Here is an 8,442-nt window from a genome sequence, read left to right on the forward strand (position 1 = left end):
TACAGAGCAAATTAATTTTCAAATCAACAATTTATGCACATATTGTTTTGTGACATTGGTTGTAATCCCATCAATGTAACAGCACTCTTCCCCGTTTCTATTCATCCTTCCTTCCTGTCCCTTCCTGCCTCCCGAGCTATGTGTTTGGGCAAGTGCTGCCCTTTCGGTCTCACATAATTGATTGTTCTGAGGAGTGCTATCCTCTCTGAGGTTTTTGTTCACTTTGTAGACCTGTCTATTATTTGGCTGAAACTTGATCCTGGAGGTGGGTTCATTTCTGGGTTTGAAGAGTGTGGAAGGGCCACAGTCTCAGGATTGCCTACAGTTATTAGCTACATACTCGTTGCTCACCTCTTTATAGGTCAATTATTTATTTTCATTTTGAAAAAATCACAAACGTATAGAGGAGTTGCAAATAGTACAAGGAAGTTTTTTTCCCTTGAACCATTTGAGAGTAATTTGCCAATATGACACCCCATAATTTCCTATAATATAGCCATCAAAATGAGGAAGTAACCACATACGTTCCCCCACAAACCATAACAATCAGTAAATTAACAATGAACATTTTACCATCTGTATTAGTTTCCTAGGAGCTCTGGTAGCGTAGTGCCTAAGGCACTTGACTGCTAACCAGAAGGCTGGCGGTTCAAACCCACCACTCCTCAGAAGTAAGGTTGGGCAATCTACTTCTGTAGTGATACTCTCTCAGGAACCCAAGGAGGGGTCGCTATGAGTCGGGTCCAACAACAATTAGTTTCCTAGGGCTGCGGTAACACACTGAAGTAGCAAATGGGTGATTAATAAGAACAGAAGTTATCCATATCACAGTTCTGGAGGTTAATAGTCCAAATTCAGGATGTTGACAGAGCCATGGTCTCTGAAGTCTCCAGGGGAAGTTCCTTTCTTTTCTCTCCCAGCTTATGGTAGTCCCAGGAGTTCTTTGGTGTGTATAAATGCATCTTTACATGGAAGTCTTTCCTCTATTTGTTTCTCTGTGTCCTTTCTCTTTTATAAAGACATTCCTCAGACTGGATTGGAAGTCACCCTACTCCATTACAACCCCATGTTAATTTAACTGATAACCTCTTCAAAGACCCTATTTCTAAACAAGGTCACAATCACAGGTACCAGGGTTAGGACATCAACACATCTTTTTGGAGACACAATTCAATCCATAACACCATCTAATCTTACACCCTCACATGAATTTCACCAAATGCCCCACTGAAATCTGATACAGTGAAAAGACTCAGTCTGCAATCTTACATTTGCATTTCTGTGTCATGGCTCCTTAGTCTCTGGCAGTCTGGAACAGCTCCTCAGTCTTTCCTGGCTTTTCACAACCTTGGCACCTTTGAAGAGTTATAGTTATTTTGTAGCATGTCTCTCAGTTTGGGTTTGTCTGAGGTTTCCTTGTGAATTTGTTGTTGTTGTTGTTGTTACTATTGTCCAGTCAACCCCCAATTCACGGTAATCTCATGTACAAAGGGCGAAACACTTTCTAGTCCTGTGCCTTCCCATGATGAGTGACACATCAGACCATTGTAACCCATAGATTTTTATTGGCTTATTTACAGAAGTAGGTCACCAGGCCTATCTAGTCCATCATAGTCTGAAAGCTCCTCTGAAGCCTGTTCGTCATCATTGTTGTTGTTGTTGTTTGCCGTCGAGTCGGCCCCGACTCATAGCGACCCCTCCTTGGGTTTCCGAGGCAGTATCACTACGGAAGTAGGATTGCCCAACCTTCCTTCCGAGGAGTGGCAACGCTCAAGTCTCCACAGACACAGACAGACAGGTGGGGCTGTGCATGAAGTGCACCAGTTAGGAATCAAACCTGAGCCTCCTGCATGGAACTCTTCCACTGAGCCACCAATGTCCTTGTGATTAGATTCAGGTTATGCATTTTCAGCAGGAATGTCACTGAAGTGATATGGTGCTCTTTTCAGTACATCCTGTGCACAAGTAGCACACAATTTCTGTTGGTCTCTGGTTTGCTTTGGTCACTAGATTAAGCTGGTGTGTGCAAGGCTTCTCCACAATAGTTACTCTTTTCCCCTTTGTCATAAATAAGTATTTCAAAACTATGTGGCTATTCCATCTCATACTTTGGATGCATATATGTATTTATATCTATATGAACTCATGGCCTCTATTTTATTCAGTGGGTTATAATCTGTTGTTGTTGTTTGTTACTGTTAGTTGCTGTCCACTAGATTCTGACTCATGGCAACCCCATGCATGCAGAGTAGAATGGCTCCATAGGGTTTTCAAGGCTGTGATCTTTTGGAAGCAGAATGCCAGGTATCTTTTCCATGGCACTTTTGAGTGAGTTTGAACCACCAACACTTGTCGCCTGGTGGTTGAGCACTTAACCATTTGCACTACCCAGGAATTCCTAATCTGTTATCATTATTTATTTTGATGCTCAGATTGTCACACATTTGGCCAGTGGGGGGCCTTTCAACCTGAAGTCTATATCCTTTTGACCTGTCCCCATCATTCTTTAAAAACTTCTTTATTTTCTGATATAACAAGATAATACTTCTCCAGCCCCAGCCCTGGAGATCAATCAGTACTAGAGCTCTGATTCAATCTTTCAGTGTAGAAAGGTATTTACAGATCATGATCTGGGCACTGGAACTGTATTAGAAACCAAGATCTACTCATTGCTATTAGGGTATCCCTGCTCCCAGACGCTCCCAGAGCTAAGGAATGAATGTACATACACACACATAAACACACACACACTTACATTTATATTTATCTCTATATCTATTTATACACACTGAAAAACATGAGCCCAGATCAATATCTCCAATTCTAATCCAATATAACAGTGCTCATTATATTTTTTGCCCTTTCTATATTTATACCTCCTATAGTGGTTCTGGTAGCATAGTGCCTAAGGCTCTTAACTGCTAACCAGAAGGCTGGCAGTTCAAACCCACCAGCCACTCCTCAGAAGGAAGGTTGGGCAATCTAATAATGTAGTGATACTCCCTCAGAAACTCAAAGAGGGGTTGCTGTGAGTTGAGTCCAACTCCATGGCACATAACAACAACAACAACAACATAGGACTCATAGTCTACATGACCCACAGCGTCATCTACTTTGAGGCCAGAAAAACTAGATGGTGCCCAGTTACCACTACGGACAATACTGACCAGGGCTACAACAGAAGGGCCCTGATAGAATGGGAGAAAAATGTGGAACAGAACTCATATTCTTAAAAAGCCCAGACTTACCGGACCAGGTAAAGCTAGAGGACTCTCTGAAGCTATAGCCCTGAGATACTCTTTATTTTTATTTTATCTTATTTTTTTTTTATTTTAAGAGCTTGTTTTACATTCAGCGTCATGTGTACATTTAGTTTCATTCCCCATTCGCATGTCCAAACCTAACCCAGTCTCCTTCTCTCCCTACCCTGCAACCCTCCCCCTGTGCCCCTCATAATTATGCACTCCTGTTTGTCCTGCATTTCCTCAGTTTGAATGTTGGTCCTTTGGCGTCCCATGGTCTATTGCTCTAAGGGATGTATTACCATTGAGTGTGTGGGTGTGGCATCCTGGGTTGAGTGGTCTGCGTGTACATCTTGTTAACTATTGGGCTGAGAGCCCGCCCCTGGGAGTGAGTTTTATTCCAGGCGCCGAATGTATTTCAGGGCCATAGTATTGGGAGTCTCATCAGATTTCACCTGACCAGTAATTCTGGTCATTATTGAGTTTTTGGATTTTGTTCCACGTTTTCCCTCCCACTCTATCCAGGATCTCTGGATCCTTTCCTGAGTGGTTGGCCCTGGTAGCTGGGCACCATCCGGTTCTTCTGGTCTCGAGGGCCATCGTGTCCTAGGGTTATTGCTTCTAAATGCCCTTGTTTGTTTGTTTGTTTGGTGTGTGTGCTCTTCTTCACTTTTGACGCTAGGAGACCATTAGCTGCATCTTAGATGGCTGCTTGAAAGCTTTTAAGACCCCAGTCGCTACTCACCAATGTAGGATGTGGACAATGCTTTTATGTATTTTGTTGTGCCAATTGAGTATGGTGTACCCCAGTACTATGGTCCTGAGATAGTAGCTCTACTGGATCTCTCTCCCATAGTGTTGGGATGTCTGTAAGGGATTATTCTGTATCTGTCTTCTATTGTTTCTGTAAGGACTGCAGATATTTTGTATCACTGGTGTCTGTACAAGATTAGCCTCATCTGAGTCTATCCTTGGTCTAGAGTATACCTCTCGATTCACTGACCCCTGTCTGATCATCTCAGGTGTTTATGTGTTTATCTGTATAGCCTAGTGTTTGATGTTAATGGCAATGTGATATTGTGGACACATTGGTTGGTTTTAGCATCTGTCGTCTATCTCTTATGCACACAGTTCGGTGTCCTCTCATTTCCCAATGTTATCATGGTGGTCATATATCCTTCCCTTATATCCCTCCCCCTACCCATGTCAGCATGTAAGCCCCAACTAGCCCTAAATTAATCCCTCCCCATCCCGGTAACCTACTAGGTGAGTTCCCTTTCCCTAGCAAACCCTTCTCTGTCTTTTTACAGTAATGGGCTCATAAAGTACTTGTCCTTCTGCGATTGACTTATTTCACTCAGCATAACATCCTCCAGGTTTATCCACGTTGCAAGATGATTCGCATATCCCTCATTGTTCTTTAATGTGGCATAGAATTCCATTGTGTGGATATACCATTATTTGGTTATCCACTCATCCGTTGATGGGCATTTAGGTTGTTTCCATTTCTTTGCTATGGTGAATTGTGCTGCAATGAACATAGGTGTACATATATCTGTTCGTGTGCTATCTCTCACCTCTTTAGGATATATTCCTAATAATGGAATTGCTGGGTCAAATGGTACTTCTATTTTCAGTTTTTTAAGGAAACGCCATACCGTTCGCCAAAATGGTTGTACCATTTTACAATCCTGAGATACTCTTTAAACCTTAAACCGAAATTATACCTTGAAGTCACCTTTTAGCTAAACAATAAGTTGGCTCATAAAATAAAGAATATCACCTGTAACAAGCTTCTTTAAAAAATCATCCCTCTGAGACCAAATAGTCAAACATTACTCAAAAGCAAAGATGAGAAGGGAACAGGCACACTGGAGTACCAGAAATGATACAACCAGAGTAGAGTGAATGAGAATGATGACAGGTTGTGAAAGATGGACCCAACATCACTGAATAATTTCTGTAGAAATTGTTTAATGGGAACCTAATTAGCTGTGTAAACTTTCACCTTAAGCACAATAAAATATTACTTAAAAATAAGTTTTTATAGTGAGAAGAGAGATATGATTCTACCTTTTCTTTTGCATGGTCAATCACAATTTTTTAATTCTTGATAGTCGGGATACAGAAAACATATCACTTCACACATAGATGTATTTGCTGTTGGTTGTTGTTGTTGTTGTGTGCCGTCGAGTTGACCCAACTCATTGCGACCCCTCCTTGGGTTTCCGAGGCAGTATCACTACGGAAAGTAGATTGCCCCATCTCCTTCCGAGGAGTGGATGGTGGGTTTGAACTGCCAGCCTTCTGGTTAGCAGTCAGGTGCCTTAGGCACTACACTATCAGAGCTCCCTTTGCTACTGGTAGTATGGTTTATAGGTTAGTAGGGATTTTGAGAAATTCTACTTTGCATACTTCCCATCAGAAAAGAAAAATATACACAGAGCATTTACGATTGCATATATGCTGCATATTCCTTATAAGAGATTACTTCCATTTTGATTAGTTGTCAAATAAGAATCAGCAATTTATACATGTGATGATTTAAAGATTTTGCACAGATTTACTTATTATTCCATACACATCCTTGTTTCTCCTCCACCACCCATGTACTTTTGGATGTCATGGGAATCCTTCATATTGGAATATGCCTCTGGCCCTGCACAGAGCAGGTCATGATGCCCAGTGAATGGTAGGAGTATTCCTGGAAGCTCTTCCCACCCCAGCTTTCAATGACAACTGTTCACAGAAGTGACTGCAAACTACCTAATTATACCAAATCCAAACTAAATGTATCCCCAACTCAATTTCTTTGCTAGATCCCAAAATTTCTGTGGCCTCTCTAACATCACTTGATTTGTGAAGAAGTGAGAAGGGAAATTAGAGTGGGAAGAAACAGTTGTCTTAACTAATTGCAGTTAAAAAGTCTTATTTTTCCAAATTAAAAAGGAAAAAAAAAATGACCCTGTGAGCACATTGCTGGGGCCTTGCCCAGTGCCTTAGATGGGACGGTGCAAGTGTGAGGCCCTGCAGTTCAAGCTTCATTAGCTTCACAGAAAATCTGCCTCTGGTTGTGCCTTTCCTAGGCATTTACAAGGATCAGATGAGGGGTGAAACATGAAGTGCGTGGCACACAGCAAGTACTCCATAATGATGATTATTATTGTTATTGTTGCTGTTGCTGCCAAGCTCATTTTCTAGAAGGTTGGAAGAAGAGGGGGCCAGAGAAGGAGGAGGGCCTTCTGCAGGGGTCATGGCAAAGCTGGGCTGCAAGCTGGGTCCCTGGCTGTAAGTCTTGGGTTCTTTGCACTGCAATGAATTGTGTTTTCTGAGCCCTATGTGTGGCCTGAGGGCCAGGGTGTCACTCTTAGAGATCCCGAAGGGTGAAGAAGACCTTGACCATTCATTCAGAGGGGTGGGAGATCTCTGTGGGGGATAGAATCCATTTGCTGCCCTCTGACAAGACCCTGCTCTCAGTCTGGGGAGTAGGGCAAAGCCCTCAACCTGATGCAGAAGACACAGTCCTACCTTGAGAACCCCAAATCTAATTGGAGTGACAGAGGCCAGCCCTCAGAGAACTCTTCCCTCTTGGGAGCCCTCAGTCTGATGAAGGTCCGATGGCAATATGCTGGTTCATGGGATGCATAGGCTAATGAATTCCAAGATGAGCAGGCAACATGGAAGGAGTCTGACTCAAGTCCAAAGAACCAGAGGCCAGATGAGGACGAGCCAGATGCAGGATTCTGATTGAACAAAAATCATCCTAAAAGGTTTGCCAGGACATCCATATATATGGGAAGCAGGTCACACCCGTGAGGAAACTCTCTTTCAACTGATTGGCTGCTCATAGAAGATTTCATCATGGGAGTGATTACCTTGTATCAGATCTCATCACGGGGGATGACTACATCATAACTGCTAAACCACTGAGAATCATGGCCCAGCCAAGGTGACACACAACCTTAACTATGAGAGAGAGAGAGAGAGAGTAGACAGAATTTACTCATGAATTAAATGAGTGTAGAGTTTGGCTAGAGTCTCTGTGTGGCCCAAACAGTTAAGCACTCAAGTACCAACCAAAAGGTTGGTGATTTGAACTTACCCAGAGCTACCTTGGAATAAAAGCCTGGGGAGCTGCTTCTGAAAAGTCACAGCCTTGAAAACTCTATGGACCATACTTTTACTCTGCAACACATGAGGTCTCCATGAGTTGGAATCAGTTGGACAGCAACTAGTTTGGTTTTTGGCTTAGAGTTTGGGTCAGGAAAGTGGGTAGAGGTTTTGACTTTGGCAAATGGGTGCTTGTGTTAGACTGGGTTCTCTAGAGAAACAAAAAACAGCAAAGCTTATATATATATAGAGAGAGAGACAGAGAGAGAGAGAAAAAAATTTATCTTAGGAAAATGGCTCACAAATGTATAGAAGCCGGCAAGTCCAAAGTCCCTGGAGGAAACATTGGGCTGGAGGCAGCCTTAGCTTCTGCAACTGCAGGGGGCCGAGAAGCTCAAGGCTGGCAGGCAGTACACTGGTTGTTGACTCCAACGAGTATCCCAGATCTCCAGGCCGAGCGGTGGGCTGCTCACTCACGGAAGGTTGTAGGCAGCACACCAGAGTCCCAATCCACAGAAGAATGTCTCTCTTCCCAGGATATCCCTGGATATCCTGGAAGCAGGCCACAGCCCTAGGGAAACTCCCCTTGGGCAGATTGGCCACTCAGAACACAGTCATCCGATCTCATCATGGGAAAAACCACACAGAACTGGGGTCCAGTTGACACACACAGCTCCAACTATACAGTACTTAAGGAGGCGATTTAACTCAATGGGGAAGACTTTAAAAACTAAAAAAAACAAACTCATTGCCTTTGAGTTGGGAAGACTTTGTGAAGAATTAATTTGTTGTGTCGACTCAATGGCATACAACAACAACAAGGGGGGAGTATTAAATATTGGTCATATTAGTTTTGAGATATCTACTGACTCCAATGGAGGTGTCAACAAGGCAGTTCAATAGATGAGCCTGGAGCTCAGAAGAGGTCTGGGCCAGAAATGTCAATTTGGGCTTCATTCGCATGTATTTACAACTGTTGCATTCAATGAGATCACTTAATAAGAGAGTATAGGCAAGAAAAGAGGAGAGAGCAGTGGCTACAACCTTCAATATTTACAAGTTTGCACAGCACAGGGCACTGAGAGTGTTA

The sequence above is a fragment of the Orycteropus afer genome, unplaced genomic scaffold, assembly GCF_000298275.1.
Source record: "Orycteropus afer afer isolate SDZICR_OR568_19922 unplaced genomic scaffold, OryAfe1.0 scaffold00031, whole genome shotgun sequence".
NCBI classification, from domain to species: domain Eukaryota; kingdom Metazoa; phylum Chordata; class Mammalia; order Tubulidentata; family Orycteropodidae; genus Orycteropus; species Orycteropus afer.